The sequence below is a fragment of the Danio rerio genome, chromosome 9 (genome assembly GCF_049306965.1).
Source record: "Danio rerio strain Tuebingen ecotype United States chromosome 9, GRCz12tu, whole genome shotgun sequence".
In the NCBI taxonomy this organism is placed as follows: Eukaryota; Metazoa; Chordata; class Actinopteri; order Cypriniformes; family Danionidae; genus Danio; species Danio rerio.
Window position 1 is genome coordinate 38,848,516 of NC_133184.1, and position 18,153 is coordinate 38,866,668.

At 35.0% G+C, this 18,153-nt stretch overlaps 1 protein-coding gene across 1 annotated transcript in view; it reads left to right on the forward strand.

Annotated features, from left to right (window-relative positions):
* Nucleotides 1–3,772: 3,772 nt before the first annotated feature.
* Nucleotides 3,773–18,153, forward strand: part of gli2a (GLI family zinc finger 2a) — a 155,388-nt gene continuing 141,007 nt past the window's right edge. Inside the window, 1 exon segment of the mRNA NM_130967.1 lies at nt 3,773–4,126. The gene's annotated coding sequence lies outside the window, so the exon portion shown is untranslated.

Genomic DNA, 18,153 nt, shown 5'->3' on the forward strand with positions numbered 1-18,153 from the left:
CTGGCTGTAGTAGTGTATGTGTGTGAATGAGTATGGATGTTTTCCATTACTGGATTGCAGCTGGAAGGGCATCCGCTGTGTAAAACATATGCCGGATAAGTTGGCGGTTAATTCCGCTGTGGTGAGCCCTGATGAATAAAGGGACCAAACTGAAGGAAAATGAATGACTGAATAAATGAATTTATGAAAGAATCAATCAATAGGTTGTTATAGTATGTCTGAACATCTGGACTGAATCTAAGGTATATTATATACCACTAGATGGCGTTATCAGCATTGGCATTTGGTTGATTTTTAGCACAGACAGAAGGTACAGTCAGAGAAAGAGACAATGTTAATCAATTTCAAGAATCCATTTGGGGCATCCCTGATTTTTTATTTTAAATTAATGATTTATACTTTAAAGCTTCTATCATAATGTACAATGTACAAAATGTCTTTGCAGTAGACAGTATCAAGAGACAATATCTAATTCAAAACCCTGTATGACAGAGATGTATAAAAAGATACATGTTTGGGGTTATGCGAGACAATATATGGAACTAGCATCAACCGCAATTTTTTTTTCTATATATATACACCGCTCCTAGGTATATGTAAGTTTTTTTATGTGCTTTTTTGTGCTTTAAAGAAATCTGTGCTTTTGAATACAGCAGAGTATGAACAATTAAATATATTGTTTTAAACAAAGTTGGGGGGTTGGCAGAAACATATACCGGACTATACCTACTCGAGAATGCCTCCATTTAATTTTTTTTAAGGCAGCCTGCATGCATTTCAGTAGAGAAGTACATTCAGTACAGAAAAAAACAATAGAAATTTAAAGTAAATACTGTAGTGTTTTTAACCATTAAGTGAGTGATTTAATCTGTTGAGGTCATATGGTAACACAACTATAGAAATACAAACGAATTACCCAATATAGGAGTCTACAACTATAGGGTATATTATATTACAATACACCACAGTTTACTGTTGTAAAACCTTGAGTATGCAGTTTGCTGTAATACATCCATTATTGTAATATTGTTTCATGTGGGGGTGACACAGTGACTCAGTGGTTAGAATTGTCGTCTCATAGCAAGAATGTTGCTGGTTCGATTCCCCGCTGTGTCAGTTGGCATTTCTCTGTGAAGTTTGCATGTTCTCAACGTGTTCGCGTGGGTTTCCTCTGGGTGCTCTGGTTTCCCCCACAGTCCAAAGACATGCGGTACAGGTGAATTGAATAAACTAAACTGGCTGCAGTGTATGTGTGTGAATGAGTGTGTATGGATGTTTCCCAGAACTGGGTTGCAGCTGGAAGGGCATCCGCTGCGTAAAACATATGCTGGAATAGTTGGTGGTTCATTCCGGTGTAGCAATCCACACCGGAATGTCCATTCATCTGTCCATCCATCTGTCCATTCAGCATAGCCTCCTACCAAATGTCTTTCAGTAGTACTAGTACACCCACATTAGAAACAAATACTATAATAATTTACATTAAATACTTTAATGATTTTTGTACCATATTACAGTAAAGCAGGCTAGTTTAGTTAATCTGTAATTTAATTATTACTATAATTTATTACATTTAAAATACTTTAATTGTATTAATGATTACATTTTTTTTACATTTTATAATGAACATCTGACAATAAAAAACATAATCCCATTTATAACACACAAAAATACATTTTGCCTTGATTAGCTTGCTGAAGGTATCTTCTGCAATGGTCGCTATCCATCAAATGACTGTATTTATTTATTTATTTTTTTCATCTGATTCGATCAAAACATTTAATTGAAAAAAATTTCAGTTTGCTTTTTTGTAGATCAACAGTTAAAAAACAAAAGCTATGTTGAATTAAAAATGACAATCTCTGTTAAGTCACAAAATTCCCCATTATTCTCCCACTCTTCTCAGATGGGATGGAGGGCTAAAAAATAGCCTTTGGGCCCTAGTTTGGGCATCTCTGGTGTAGAAAGAGTGTTTGTTATCCTAATACAAGAAGAAGTTATATTTGCACACATATAGATTTATGTGCAATATGTGCATTTTTTACCGTTTTACCTGTACAAATTAATTACAGATATTTGTATAATTTATAAAATATTTATATTTACAAATATATGAATATATAGGAGCAGCATGATGCTCAGGGGTTAGCACTGTCGTCTCACAACAAGAAGGTCGCTGGTTTGAGCCCTGGCTGGGTCAGTTGTCGATTCTGTGTGGAGTCTGCATGTTCTCCCCGAGGTGTGGGTTTCCTCCAGGTGCCCCGGTTTCCCCCACAATCCAAACAAAACTAAATTGGCCTTAGTGTATGTGTCTGAATGCATGGTGTTTCCAAGTGCTGGGTTGCAGATGGAAGGACATTGATAAGTTGGCGGTTCATTCCGCTGTTGTGACCCCTGATGAACAAAGGGACTAAGCCGAAGGAAAATGAATATATAGATACATGAAATCAGAACTGCTTGTAATTCATAGGCCTATGGATATATAGCTGTTTAAAAAGTATAGAGTCAGATTTATCTTAAATTAGCTGCTAGATAGACCCATTAATTGATCAATTCATTCATTCAACATAAAAAAAATTCACACAAAATCCAATGGACTTATAAGAATATAGTTTTTACCTAGCATTCACTGACACCCATCAAGTTTTTTAATAGTGAAAAAGATTTTTGGAATATTTTTATTTTATTTAGAACTTTATGATTGGTTCTTACCCCCTTTTTCCACTAGATGTCGTTGTATTGTGTTTATCGTTTGAAAAAAAAAAAACATTTTCTGAAAAAAAAAAAAACATTTAAACCAGACTGATGGTTTTATTGGTTGAAAACCAGTTGACCTCTCAGCTAAACCACGTGAGCATTATACCAGCATGGGCAGGGAGACCGTCTTGAACCAGCTGGCAGCTAAATCCAGCAATAGGCTTGTTTAAACGATTAGCTATATTGTTTATTATCTCTAACATTGACAGTGTGGTAGTTTAAACTGTTATATTATTTATCATCTCTTAAACTGTTATATTGTTTATCATCTCTTAAACTGTTATATTGTTTATCATCTCTAACATTAGCAGTGTGGTAGTTTTAACTGTTATATTGTTTTTAATCTCTTATCATTGGCAGTAGTTTAAACTGTTTTTCATCTGGATCACTGGCAGTGTGGTTAGATTTTCTGATCTGCAATGCTGGACTGCATAACTTACAAACCATAAAACTTTAAGGGTTTTTAGTTTGTCTGATTGAATAATCTTATAATTTACCCTAATTCAAATAAACTGCAGTAGGCTATCACATACATTTGCTGAAAGAAATGTTAAATTAATAAATCAAAAATATTTATTTAATTTAAATAATCATAAAAAAAGATTTTAAATTTAATAAAATAAATCACAAGTTTTCCACAACTTATTATTTATGTTTAGTGAAGTCTTTCAAAAAGTAATAGCCTTTAGTTAAAAAATGTCTTGACTTAAAATGGTGCTGAATCTATAAAGAAAAAAAATGTTTTAAATTTGCAATAACCCACTATTTCTAGTTTACCAGCTGTTATCTCAACAAAGCTGTTCTTAGATTTATTTACAACCACATTAACCGTACTCAAGCAACGGTTTAGCAAATCTCCAGTGAAACTTGAAAACAAACTCTTCTTAAGCCTCGACTACCTTTGGTTTGATGTAACCCGGCCCATCTGGTGAAGAGAGTGGCCCAAACTCAGAGAACTGGGGGGAGAAGTGGAGACTGGAGACAGAGGAGGGCAGATCGGATTGAAAACAAATCACGCCAACAGATCTCCCACCGCACATCACAACTGTCGACTTCACAAACTTGCTTGGGGTGAATTTCTGCAGTGTTGACTGCTAAATTACTTTTTAATGTGAGTAACTACAGTCTTTTGAAGTATCGTGTGTGATGGATCGTCAAAGTTTGCGAGATGCAACTGTAGCGCTTCGTCGTCCGCGAGTGATGTAGTTTTTCATGAACGCCGTTGCTTTGATTCCGAATAAATCGCTGATGGAGTTTCGTGACAGAGTCCAAGCCACTTTCTGCAGTTTTGTTTTGAGCACAATTTCGCTGTTTTTCGGATGCACGCTGGACAACTGAGCAACTGACGAACTTTACATCATCCAAGAAGGTAAATGCTCTACGTTTCTTTTGTTCTTATATACTTTTAGCTCTACTGTCCACAGTGTGCACGATCCTCCATTGGAGGACAGTATTAACTATTCATTTATATTGTTCAATTGTTTCATTTGCCGCGACATTAACGTTAGCGCGTTAGTATAGGAATGTGACAAAGTTCATGCCGACGAAAAGTTGTTGTTGTACATCACTTTTCATCACTTTGTGGTATATACTTTGGGATTTTTGACAATTTCAAACTTTTCTCAAGTGTCCCAGGTAGGGATGTGAGTCGTAAAGATTCTGGCGAGTCTGTTTCTGATTCGAATTCCGCTTAGCGATTCCTGTCCATTTGGAGCTGGTAAAGATTCGTTTAACGTTAGTATTTTACTAAAGAAATAGCTGAATAGTTGTTTATCTTGTTCTCATCAGTATTTTGCTTAATGGCGATCATTTTAATCCTCAACATATATGAAATAAGACTGTTAAAGGAATGTTTATAGACTTTTCTGTTGTTCAGATTTTACCGCTTCAACAAAACGCAATGTGTTTATTTATCGCGGCATACGAGCATTCACGTAGAAACTACTGTTAAGTTTCCTAAACATAACTTATTAACAGTTTATATTCTACACTTAAAAAGAAGAAATAGCTTGTAGTTCAAAAAAGTGATTTAGATTCTTTCAGTAAACGACTCATTCACATCAAACCTCAAGTATCGCGTTGTATGCTTTTGAATCACTTAAAAGAACCGACTCAGAAGAGTCATTCCATCAGCAATCAGTCCACTCTTTTCGCGCCCAAAAAGAACCGGTTCTTCCCAAAAGAACCGGTTCACAAGAATCGTTGGCTATGTGGGAAAGTATTACACATCATTGTAGAACGCTGACAAAATCGTCTTGTTAACCTGCTTCATGAAAATAATTTAATGGTTGTACAGGAAAAAAAACTATTTTGAATTGAATAACAGTCTGGTTACCTTTAAAGATTGTCGATATGTAAATGTAAAAGGGCACAGTTTGTACAACTAAGCTGAAAAGTTCCCAAGTTTTTTTTTTAAATATGCATGTCTTTAATTTTACTAAAAGCAGTTTAACTAATTAGAGATAGTGTTATGTTTTCTGGGCTTTTCTTTGGTTTTTCTGTTAAAAAAAAAAAAAGCTCAAACAACTACTTGTCAGTAACTCTATATAAAATCTTGTAGTAAATCTAAACTATTATGTAAATTTAGTTTTGTGTGTTTAAAGGATTGGCTAAAAAAAGTGCGCCAAGAGTGTGCCTTGTTTTCCTGAAAAACAGAAAAGTGTGTGCATGTGTTAAATTTAATGTGATGCCCAGTTGAGAGCATTAGCATAAGAATAAAAGGTCTTAGTGAATTTCCCATTGTGTAGAATGAGAAGCGCCAGCAGTCAGAGGCAGAGCGAGTGAAAGGATTCAAAAAGAAGAAAAAAATGATGGCCTATTCAGATTATTCAGCCTGGTTTGGGCTACGGTCATCAGCTTCTGAAACATGGGTCGACCGTGTCACTTTCATCTTCCTTTCCTGCTGCTTTGCACATTTTCACACATTTCCCTCTTGTCCTGCTGCCTAAATCATGGCCGCTCAGCCTTGGAATTCCGCGGGAGATTTTAACAAACACTCATAAAGGGGGACCTTGAATGACATTGCACATGCATTAGACAAGGACAAGACAAGACAATGCAATTACTTTTTAAAATGAGTTTCCTATATTAAAAATACAATATAATTTACTTTTTAAATCATTATAAGGTTTTTGAGTATTTAAATGCAGTTATTGTGATATCTTGTTAGTGTTTTTTTTTTTTTTTAATCTGCTTATCTTACACCCCAAAGTATGCTTTATTTTTTACTCATGTCTTTTTTTACTTATTCAAAACATGCTTCACACATCCTCACTAAAAAAGATTCATCCCTTTTTTGTGAGTGTTTTTTTTTCTCTTCAAATTTTGAGCAATAAAACCTACAGTTGCAGCAGGTAGCTTTTAACACCCTCACACGTGCAATTGTCATGGTGAGTGTCCATTGTTTTGTCTTCAGTCGTGTTCTGTTGTTCTTGTTGCATCTCATCAGTTTCTTTTACAGCTGAAACAACACCCCGCCTCAGGGATTTTTATAGTGCAAAAAACAGTGGTTACAAAAATCAGGCTGCATGCATTATGCTCATACTTATTTGATGATGACATTTCCATCATGTACAGTGCTCAGCACATATAAATACACCCCTCACATATCTATCTTTTAAATTCACGTTTTTAATAGGAAGCTATACACTATTATATTTGCGCATATACCTTAGATTAGTCAGTACTGAAACCAAATCTGGAGCTTATCTAACAAAATAACTTACGATAACGGTCCAAAAACTAGCACACCCAAATTTATGTTATAGAGAAATATTAAAAACAAATAAAAAAAGACAAAAAATCAAGAGAAGCAAAAACGTTGAACATTTTAGTTGAGCTTTGTAGGTTGTAATTTATTTTTTGAAAATTTTTCTTGAATTTAATTGTCTTATGTTTCTATTTCTAAATATGTTTGGTGACTAATGTTATTTTAATGACTATATCTGTTTAATAAATCTTTTTTTTTTTAAATGGACCAAAATGCATTGCCTATTCACTGAGAAATGGATAAAATATACATTTTCAAAATGGGCTTTTCAAACAGCATGCAGGAACAAATATTTTGTAATCATATGTAAGACAACACTGTATAGTCCTCACTGTATAAATGTGTAAATTAAAATGAATCTTTAACAAAGTTACAGTTGGTACAATTTCTTGTGCATGAATGCACAGTCACATACCTTATGAACACATGCAGGTGACAAACCTTTACTCTATTATGGTTAAAATCCAGAAATGTCTCGTTTTTGCAAATATGACTCCTGCTCAAATATAATACCAACATATGAACTCAACATTGCAGGTCCTGCAATGTAACTATTGCAGATGCTGAATTGATATTGTGCAGCCCTACATAGAACTTTAAAGGAGTTCTAAAAAACCATTTTATTGATGTATCAACTGAAACCATAGAGACTAAAGATTGGAATTTAAGATTCATCATCAGGGTATTCGTGGGGTCTCAAATGCCTTAAATTTCAAAAACCAAATTTTAGGCCTCAAAAAGTCTTAAATCCATTGCAATATTGTGTTGTAGGTCTTAAATAGTTTTAAACCGGTCTTAATTTTCCTGTGTTCATGTAAAGCTATACCAAATTGGACCAACACCTGTCCAATCACTAACAAAATATTTCAATTAAAGTTTTACGAGACATTTTTTATTAACTATAAATACTTAATAATATTGTTTAATTATCGTCCTTACAATAACATGTGTTTTTAAGCTTTAACTTGAAAATCTTTAGCATTTATCCTTGTGTAGGTTGGAAATTTAATTCGATATGGTCTTAAAAAGTCTTAAATTTGACTTGATGAAACCTGTAGAAACCCTGATCAAACATTTTTAAAGTTTCAGATTAAGTTTTGTGCATGTAGGGTTTAAAGCAACACTGTTTTTCAATGGGACACAGGCTAACTTTTTTGGTACACGTTACACCAATAGTGACTATTTCTTTTCCTGTTTTTATTGCTTACAGACTTAAAAAACAAAATGGTGGGACTAAAGCACCCTGAAATCTAACACGAAGAAGGAAAAATTAGCATAATGCTTCTTGTGGATGATCTGGTTCTAAACAGAACTTTCACTTTGTGTAAAGAAAGACCTCTTTTTCAGAGTGTAGCTTGGTGAACGTTAAGTGTCGGGCAAGACCTTAAATCTCTTTATCACCGAGCAAAAGCTGTGAGGAGTGCCTGAAGTACACTTGTGCCTCAAAGTGAATTGATGAGCCTTTAATGGCCATTAAAAGTGCTGAGAAGGACAGCTGTGTTTCAAGTTTGTGTGCCGTATTCCTAGTGTCGCTCTGAATTGGAGATGAGGGCAGCTTGGTGAGAAAACAGAGAGATGTGAGAAGTGGTAGCTGCTTACATTCTTTCGCCCTCTCAAAGACTGTTCTTTGAAACCCATCTCCTTGGCTTTGGCCCGTAGGACACGGGACAATCCCTGCATTTTAGTTGCTAGTGTAGGACACCCCTCCAGACATCCGCCTCATTCACTCACAAGTGTCTGGGGTTAATTAGGATCACATCACATCCGGTTTATGAGTGCGGATGGGGTTCTTCACAGTTTTTTTCCTTCTCTCATGCAACTATCAAGGCATTGTTAAAGAATCACATCAACACTCTATATACACATTAAACCACTCTTATAAGCCATTAAATAGCATATGGTAAATCAGCGAAAGACCAGAATTTGATTGATTGACCTCATTAGTTATTGGCAACAGTTGCCAAGTCTAAAGGAAACAAGGCCCATTACGAAAACTCCTATAGTGCCTTAGAAGAAATGGCAAGGTTTCATTTTGAGGGACTAGTTGATCTTTTACATATGCTGGAGATTCAACATATGTGTTATTTTTAATAATGCAGCAACGCATTTTATATGAATTCCAGATCCCAATGGATTTGGTGGAGAGAAAAAAAGCATGTTGGCATGTGTGCGGGTAAAGAAAGTTCACAGGCAGAAATGCTGCTCACCTTCCTTAGAGGCCTTTTAAGCTGTAAGCATTCTGCTTTGTTCTCTTTCACTTTTTTTCCTCTTGTACCCTTTCATTTCCTTTGTGCTGTGGGCTGGCGGGCCGCAGTTTAAAGACAGCTGGAAAATGAACAGTTGAAACGTACACTGTTTACATTAAGTTATATTTGACTTACCATAGCTGTGACTTTGTACACAGTGAACGGCTAATGTTTCCCAAACCGCACGTCCACCTGTGATTCATGCAAACCTCCAGACATGGTGTGCGGAGGACGGCCCTAAATTTATTTTATTAGCTGACCATGAATAAATATCCCTCTTGACCAAAATTGCAAGTCTGTATTTGAATTTTAGATGAGGTGTAGTGACAGCTGAGTCTGTCGAAATATCCATAGAACATAAAAAAACAAGCTGTGGTGCTGGAATTATATGTAGATAACTGTCAGAACCAGTTCGGTGGTTCTTAAAATGCATAGGAGTTTCCGCAGGCTGTGCATGGGAATCAAAATAGTACTTTTTACTTCACTTTGGGTTGTTCAGACATTTTTTTTCTGTGCTTTATTTGTCATTCATGATTACAGTTCATGTGCTTTATTTAGAGTTTTGCACTAAAAGGATTAATTCAATACAAGTTTATTTGTTTAGCGCTTTCCACAATAACTATTGTTCCAAAGCAGCTTTACAAAAGGTTGCATCACAGTCAAAATTTTATGGTCATTAGTTACCATAACTTCACCAGTTACTTCACCAAACGTTCAACAGTTACTAATAACTTGAACTAATTAACTAGTGATTAATGGCACACTTTATTTTGATGGTCTGTTTGTTGAATGTAAGTTACATTGCAACTAATTCTCATTAGATTATAAGTAGACTGTTAGGTTGGGCTTACAGTTAGTGTAAGTTGACATGTACTTGCAAAGATTCTTATATTCAGTTATGTGCCTGTTTAGCAGCAGTATCCACAGATATCAACAGATAAGCAGACAGTCTACTAATACTGAAGTGGACCATCAAAACAAAGTTTTACCGTAACTAATAGCTTCATTCATTCATTTTCCTTTGACTTTGTCTATTATTTATCAGGGGTCATTACAGGGAAATTAACCCCAACTTATCCAGCATATGTTTTACGCTGTGGATGCCCTTCCAGCTGCAACCAAGTACTAAGAAACACCCATACACTCTCAGATTCACACACTCACACACGATGGCCAGTTTAGTTCATGTATGTCCTTGAACTGTGCACTGCAAAAAGCGGTTATTTAAAAACGGAAGCAAACCCATTGCCTTAAAAATGACAAGTTAATTTTACTTAAAAAAAATGTAAGTATTTATATTGTAACTTAGAACTGTTAAGTTCACTTAATTTTTATAATTATGTACATAGTGTATTTACTTATAATAATTCTAATAATATAATTATAATAGTTTAAAGGCAATTAGTTTACTCACTTTTTAAATCAAATTTTTTTGCTTTAATGGGAATTTAATAAAACAGTTTATAACAGAAAACCATCTTCATTTAAGTGAAGTTTATTCATAAACTAATTTCGAGAGGATCACGTGCTTATGATTTATCACGGCCAGTCTCGCATTTGCTAATCACTATCTTCCAATCATATGAGCCCCTAGCTACTATAAATAGCCACAGTTTTCAGTTCACTTTATTTTCGTTTGGAAGAAACCCCCCTCCTCCCCTATTCTCCTCCTTTACCTGTGATTGGGCGGCACGGCGGCCCAGTGGTTAGCACTGTGAGCCCCACAGCAAGAACACTGCCGGCCCTGGTTCCACAGGACCGGTGGGTGTTTCTGTGAGGAGTTTGTATGTCCTCCCCGTGTCCGCGTGGGTTTTCCCCGGGTTCTCCGGTTTCCTCCCACCATCCAAAGACATTCAACATGCATAACAATCAAGCTTGTCTAATCCCTTGTGTTCCCTTAGCTACCGCAGCAGGGGAGTTTTGAGATCCACCTAGCTCAGGCTCCCCTCTTGCTCTGCCAACGGGAGGAAGCCCCGGGCTCGAGGAGCCCTTGAGCTCGGGGCTCTCTCCCGGGACAGCATGCCAAACAAGCTTTTGTAAATCATCAGCTAAGTGTGAACTCTTGAATCTAATATAAAAAGGAACTTTGAATGAAAGACAGTATAGTTACTCTTTTTTTTTCAATGTACAACTTGCGCACCATCTCCCATCAAGTTCATTTTTTTATATATACAACCTTTGCGCAAGAAGTGGCATACATGCATTTAAACCTTTTTTGTGTGTGTGAGGGAAACCCACATGAACAAGGAGGGAACATGCAAACTCCACACAGAAATGCCAATTGGTCCGGCTGGGACTCGAACCAGCGACCTTCTTGCTGTGAGGCAACAGTGCTAACCACTGAGCCACCATGCTGCCTAACTACTAGCCTTTGAGAGTTAAAGTTATTATATACAAGCAGCTAACCTGCAGTTATATAGTATATAGGTGATTATCCAGTTATTATACAGGACCAGTGTAATTCATTGTGGTTGCCATCCAAAACAAACACAGCTGTGTTGATTGATTCCCAAGTATTGAATATGTGTAAACCAATAAGTGGAAAAGCTTCTTATAGTAGTCATTTCTACTGGTTTACATGCAAAATTATAACCAAACAATGCAAATAAATCATGTTTAGAAATCTTTTCTAGTTATTAGTATTCCATTTGTTTTGTTAAATATGTCATTATAAACTGAAGAAGAGTATCAGAACGTTGATTGTAGCGATTCTGCTTCAGCTGCATGAGATGGGAACACATTTTTATAATTCTTGGGGTCAAGAAAGCCTCAGAGTTTGTCTCCTCCCTTACTGTAAAGCATTTACTCCATCTGGATGCTCTTAAATCTGCAGTAAGGACATGTTCCTATCACATATCACACATGCATACTTCAGTAAAATGACAGAAACCAGGTTAATGCGTTTACAGGCTGGGTGAAACCATCATAAGGAAATCTAGTTGTGACGAATGGTTTTTCTGTTTACTCCAGGAAAGGAAACTTGGTGAATGTGTTGACTTGACCATATGCATTGTCCACTTATTAAACAGAGAGTTCTCCCAAAACTGAAAAAAATCTGTCATCATTTATTCACCCTTCAATTGTTCCAGTATAAAAGAAGATATTTTAAAGTAAACTGGAAACCTGTATCCATTGACACCTGTAGTATTCCATCTTCCTAAACTGTGGATGTGAATGGTTACTGTTTTACAGCTTTTTTCCCCAATGTGTCTAATATTGTGTCAACAAAATAAATCAATTCAAAAAGTTTTATAAGCAACCACTTAATGGGGAGTAAATAGTAAGTAAATGTTCATTTTTGGGTGTTTTTTCTCTTTTTTTGCACTGTAAAAAATATATGATTAATTAGTCCTGGCAGCTTATGTTTTTAGGTCATTGTAACAAAATTAATCATGTTCTAATTTAATTTTATAAGTTATGCAAGCAGTTTTAAGTCAGTTTAACATAATATAAGTTCAATGGACTCATGTTGAAAACTTTGATTTGAATGAAAATGATTTTTTTTGTGAAGAAAGGGCTGTTCAACTAAGATTTCAACTAAACTACTTGTTTACGTTAATTTGTACTGCATTATTTCGACAATGTTGTCTATATGGGAAAACTTCAAAAAACAATCAATGTAGTTGCTGAGCTGATAGAATTGTCATCAGACAACGTGCTAAGATGGACATTTTGCATTATCTTAGTATTATTTTATAAGCAATAGTAAGCTTAATGTGTTGTGTTTTTGCAGTGTTTGGGTTTTAGTGTAGCGTTCTCAAAAACTGAAAGTTCTGTCATCATTTATTCACCCTTCAGTTGTTCCATTATTAAAAAAAAAAAAAGATATTTTGAAGTAAGCTGCAAGCCTGTATCAATTGACATAGTGTTTGTTTTTCCTAAACTGTGGATGTGAATGGTTACCGGTTTACAGCTTTTTGCAATATATCTTATACAGAATAAATAAGTTTATAAAGGTTTGGAACGAATACAGGTTTGTATGTATGTCTGTATGTATGTATGTGTAAATAGTAAGTATATGTTAATTTTTGGGTGAAATTGGGTAAACTTTTTAAGCATAGTCAGGTTGAAATAGGGATGAGATGATAACTGTTTTCAAGGTTTACCGTGGTTTGGAAAAGTCAAGGTTTTAAAATCAAAAAAAAATTCTGTTATATTGTTTCTACGGTATATGTAAGATTTTTTAAACACTTTTTTTATTTTATTTTTTTAGGACAACAGTATTTTCAGGAGAGTCTAATAGATATCCAAAGATGCTGTTTTTAATTGTAAAGAAATCAGTTTTTTTTTTTTAACTAATGAAGACAGCAGAAGTCAATGGTTTATTTGAATTATTTACCCTGGCATGTTTACTGCTCCAAAATATTTTAAATGTTTCTTATAATAAAATATATTGTGTTTTTTTACACAGGCATTTAAAAAGAACATATTTTAGAGCATTAATCACAACGCCGTGATACAGTGAAACCGTGATATTTTTATCAAAGGTCATCATAACGTCAGTATCTTATACTGGACCATGCCTAGGATGAAAACTTGCCTTAAAACAAAATAATTTTTTCATGAACAAGGGGCTGTTCAACACGGATTTCAACTAAGCAGCTTGTTTACATTGATGTATACTGCATAATTTTGACAATGTTGTTGTGTATGGAAAAAATAAAAACAATCAATGCAGTTGCTGAGCTGATAAAATGGTCATCAGACAACATGCTAAGATGGACATTTTGCATTATCTTAGTATTATTTATAAACATTAGTAAGCAAAATGTGTTTTTGCAGTGTTTGTGTTTTAGTGTTGCACTAACATATTAAGGCACTAAATATTCTGAGACACAACCAAGTTATTTATTACTAAAATGATCTCACCAGCTGGCAGCAGAGTTACATTTGCTTTTTTTCCCAAATAGTCCTTAAAACTACTAAAAGAATCACTGATGAAGCTGTTAGGGAACCGGAATTGTTAAGAAGAATCAGCACCGCAACAGAAATCGATTAATTCTTTACAATTCCCATTTTGGGACTTGGATTTTTCAATCTGATCAAAGGCCTTGCTTGTCTTAAAAAGCTTGTGAACCACTGAGTTTGCAGAAGTTTTACTTCTCGAATAAGAGCGCACAGAATATAAACCTGCGTGTGTGTGTGTGTCGGGATAGACATTACTATCAAGTCAACAGCCAGCGTTAAATCAAAGTACCGTGTGACACCGTGGCCTCTGAGGGTTAGCTTTGATGTGCGAGTTAATTAATTCCTGAAGGGCTGCTGACGGACTATCCAGTTCTCCATTATGGGAACCTCTTCACAGCATCTGCCTGTATCATCGTTACAGTTATTGTATCATCTTCACAGTCTGCGAGTCGCAGTTTTACCCTCTCACTGTCACCGGCTCAAACAATAGCACACTGTTCCAAGTGTTTGTTGTCGAAGCTAATCGGATGCAGAAACCGAGTCGGAATAGCTCTGAAGAGGCCACCGGCGGTTCACTAGGATAGTCTTCTGTTTCCGGAGTGATTGGAAAACGGAGAAGTCGATGCAAGGGAGTTGTGATTTATCAGGCGGCCTCCCAGCTCCTGACCAGACTTGCCAGGAATGAAGTGGGCAGATAGATCAGTCTCATTCCATAGGATGAGCAGGGAGATCCAAAGAGGAGCGCTGAATCCCTGCCAGGCCGCAGACTCCTCTCCAACAGACTGGAAGACGAGCTGGATGTGTTGAGCAAGGAGAAGCCATGTGGTAATCTTTAGCAATCAGCCTGCTCCGTTCCCCCGACACACATGTCCACTCCCGCTTGTGGCCTCTCCCTGAACGCCGAGCTGGATTTGGGCCAAACTGAGCTCAATTCTTTATACGCGGGCTGGATAAAGATCACGTGTGCCCCTGTCGTCATCTAACAAGTACTGGTGGAGCTTAAAGTTTGTGCAGAATAAAAATAATGTTTTTAGATGTTAGTAACCATTTGTTAGTGTTTAAACTGGACGAGTTTAAAAAACTGAGGCAAAATTCACATTTAAAAGATGTAAACATCTAAAGCTTGCGGTTTGTCACTTCCATGTACACTGTTGGGTTCCACACAATCCATTTGTGTTGGGTCAACAGGAAGGAATCAAGTTAACGTAATAATTTTTCTCAAATTTAAGTAGATTTAACATAAAACAATTAAGTTGTGACAAAAAAACACAAAAGAATTGTGTTGTTTTAACTTATTTTACATAAGTAGCTTGAACAAGCAGTCATTTCTGAGCGTGAATGGATCAAAGATTTTTTTTGACATCACCTCATACTTCAGTTTTTCATCAAATCTTCTGACCAATCAAATGCTCTGTATTATCTGACATATCCCACCCCTTAAAGACATTTCTTGTTTTCTTTTCATTTGATGTGCTTGAGTTCAACTACTCTCACCTGCAGAGCTGTGATTAAAACAAAATGCTATTGGCTGTTTTTTTAAGGGGAGGAGCTACTCTATGTCCTGCCCTATCTTCATGTTTTAGTTGAAATTACGTCACGCATCAAATAAAAATGCACATTTCAAAACACCTCTCGAGACCTTTAAATAAATGACTCCCCAAATTGGGAGTTTTAAGTCACTGAGGGACTCAGTTACTCAAAACATTCATAAAAATAATAATGGAAAATAGTTTTTTGTTTTAGTTTTTTTTCCACACATTGTCCTGCATAATATATTGAGAGGCATCCAGAATGAAGAGAAGTTCAAAATGTAAAGATAAACTCTTTTATCATTTAATCCCCCTCATTTATTAGCATTTTAATTGATAAGCAAAACATGCAAGAATCATAAACCTTTGTCGAGCCAACTAGTGTTGGGCTTTTTGTCAAGAGAAGCAGTGTTATGCATATTTCCGGGTAGACCTATAAAGTTACATCATTCTTAAAGGGATAGTTTGCCCTTAAACAAAAGTTATCTCTTCATTTACTCCCCCACGTGTGGTTTTAAACCTTTTGAGTTTTATAGAAAAGTCTTTCTACTGTTGAACACCAAAGAAGATATTTAGAAGAATGCTGGTTGCTGGGACCCATCCACTTTCATAGAAGGACAAAAATATACTATAGAAGTCAGTGGGTAGAGGTAGTGTCAGCTACCCTCATTTTTCAAAATATCTTCTTCTGTGTTTAACAGAAGAAAAAACTGAAATAGATTTTTAACAAGTCAAGGGTGAATAAATGATGGTAGACTTTTCATTTTTGGGTAAATTCACTATTTTTGAATTGAGAAAACTTTAGTTTTGGATTTATGATGCTTTTTTTACATAAGCAGCTCCAGGGCACTATAAACTTTAGTTGTTTGGCAAGAATTGCATCATTGTTAAATACTTGCTTTGACGTCATGGTAATAAAATCTTTCTTTTTTTTTTTTGGTGAAACATTTGTGGTGGGCGACACGGTGACTCAGTGGTTAGCACTGTTGCCTCCTAGCAAAAAGGTTGCTGGTTTGAGTCCCAGCTGGGTCAGTTGGCTTTTTTGTGTGGAGTTATTCTTCCCATTTTCGTGTGGGTTTCCTCCAGGTGCTTTGGTTTCCCCCACAGTCCAAAAACATGCGGTAGCTGAATTGAATAAGCTAAATTGGCCGTTGTGTATGTGTGTGAATGAGTGTGTATGGATGTTTCCTAGTACTTGGTTGCAGCTGGAAGGGTATGCGCTGTGTAAAACATATGCTGGATAAGTTGGTGGTTCATTTTGCTGTGGCAACCCTTGATGAATAAAGGCAGAAGAAAAATGAATCAATCAATGAAACATTTGTGGTCACATTAGTGCTGACCGATCAACTGAACGTGTGTAATTGACCAGTAGGTGATCACAGCCAGCTCACAGCCGGAGTAAGTGTCAGGGTGTTAAGCAGCTGGTAAAGTTAGAAAACCACACAAACACCGTCACACATTACAGACAGCAGAGGATCTCCACCCTCTGAACTCCTGCACAGCTGACAGATCACTGACTTGCAAAACAGACAACAGAAAAAAAGCTGTAAAATAAGCTCACACATGCTGACGCCATGAAGAAATCATCAGAGAGCGAGATAACAGAGGCCTCATACTTTGAACTAAGGATATGCGTGTACCATCAGGGATTAGTTCATATCTCAACATGATGGTGGATGATTTATTTTTTCTACAGGTTTTACATGCAAGGATTGTTGAAATGGTGTTATAAAATATAGGTCACACTTTACAAAAACGGTGTAGTAGTTCACTAACATGAACAAACAAGGAACAATCCGTTTATTGCAATATTTAATCGTCTTTGTTAACATTAGTTAATTAAAATAAAGTCATTCATTGTTAGGTTATGTTAACTTACAGCGTTTTGACTAATGGTAACAAGTATGTATCTGGATTTTAATAATGCATTAGTAAATGATGATCTATTATTATTAAATGTTCAATCATTGTTAGGTAACATTTGGTAGGTATTCAAATACGCTAACTAAAATTAACTTATGAGAACGTATTAGGCATGGGACGGTATAAGATTCTATCGATATGATAACCTTGGATAACCATATGACATTTCACGATATTGTGATTACTGCTCTAAAATATGTTCTTTTTAAATGTATGGGTAATAAAACAGCAACCTTTTTTATATATTAGGGAAGAGGGTTGTTTTTTTTATCCAGACATTTAAAAATAACATATTTTAGAGCAGTAATCACAATATGGTGAAAAGTCATATATTCATATATATATATAAATATTTATATTATATTTATATTTATATATATATATATATATATATATATATATATATATATATATATATATATATATATATATATATAAATATATATATATATATAAATATATATATATATATATATCTATTTATATATATATCTATTTTTTTATATATATTTATATATATTTATATATATATATATATATATATATATATATATATATATATATATATATATATATATATATATATATGATTTATCAGTAATATTTTTCAAGACACTTCTATACAGCTTAAAGTGACATTTAAAGGGTTAACTAGGCAAGTTAGAGTAATTAGGCAAGTTATTGTATAACGATGGATTGTTCTGTAAACTATCGATGAAAATAATTTGCTTAAAGAGAATACTAATTTTGACCTAATTTTGATTTGTTTTTAAAATATTAAAAACTGCTTTTATTCTAGCCAAAATAAAACAAATAAGACTTTCTCTAGTAAGAAAAACAATATTTGAAATACTGCAAAAATGTCCTTGCTTTGTTAAACACCATTTGGGAGATATTTAAAAAAAATCTAATTGGGGGCTAATAATTCTGACTTTTAACTATTTTATTTGTAATACATATTTGTATAGTTTTGGTTAGGTAGGCATGTAGTTGGTTAGTTATTTTAACTATTGCTTTATTC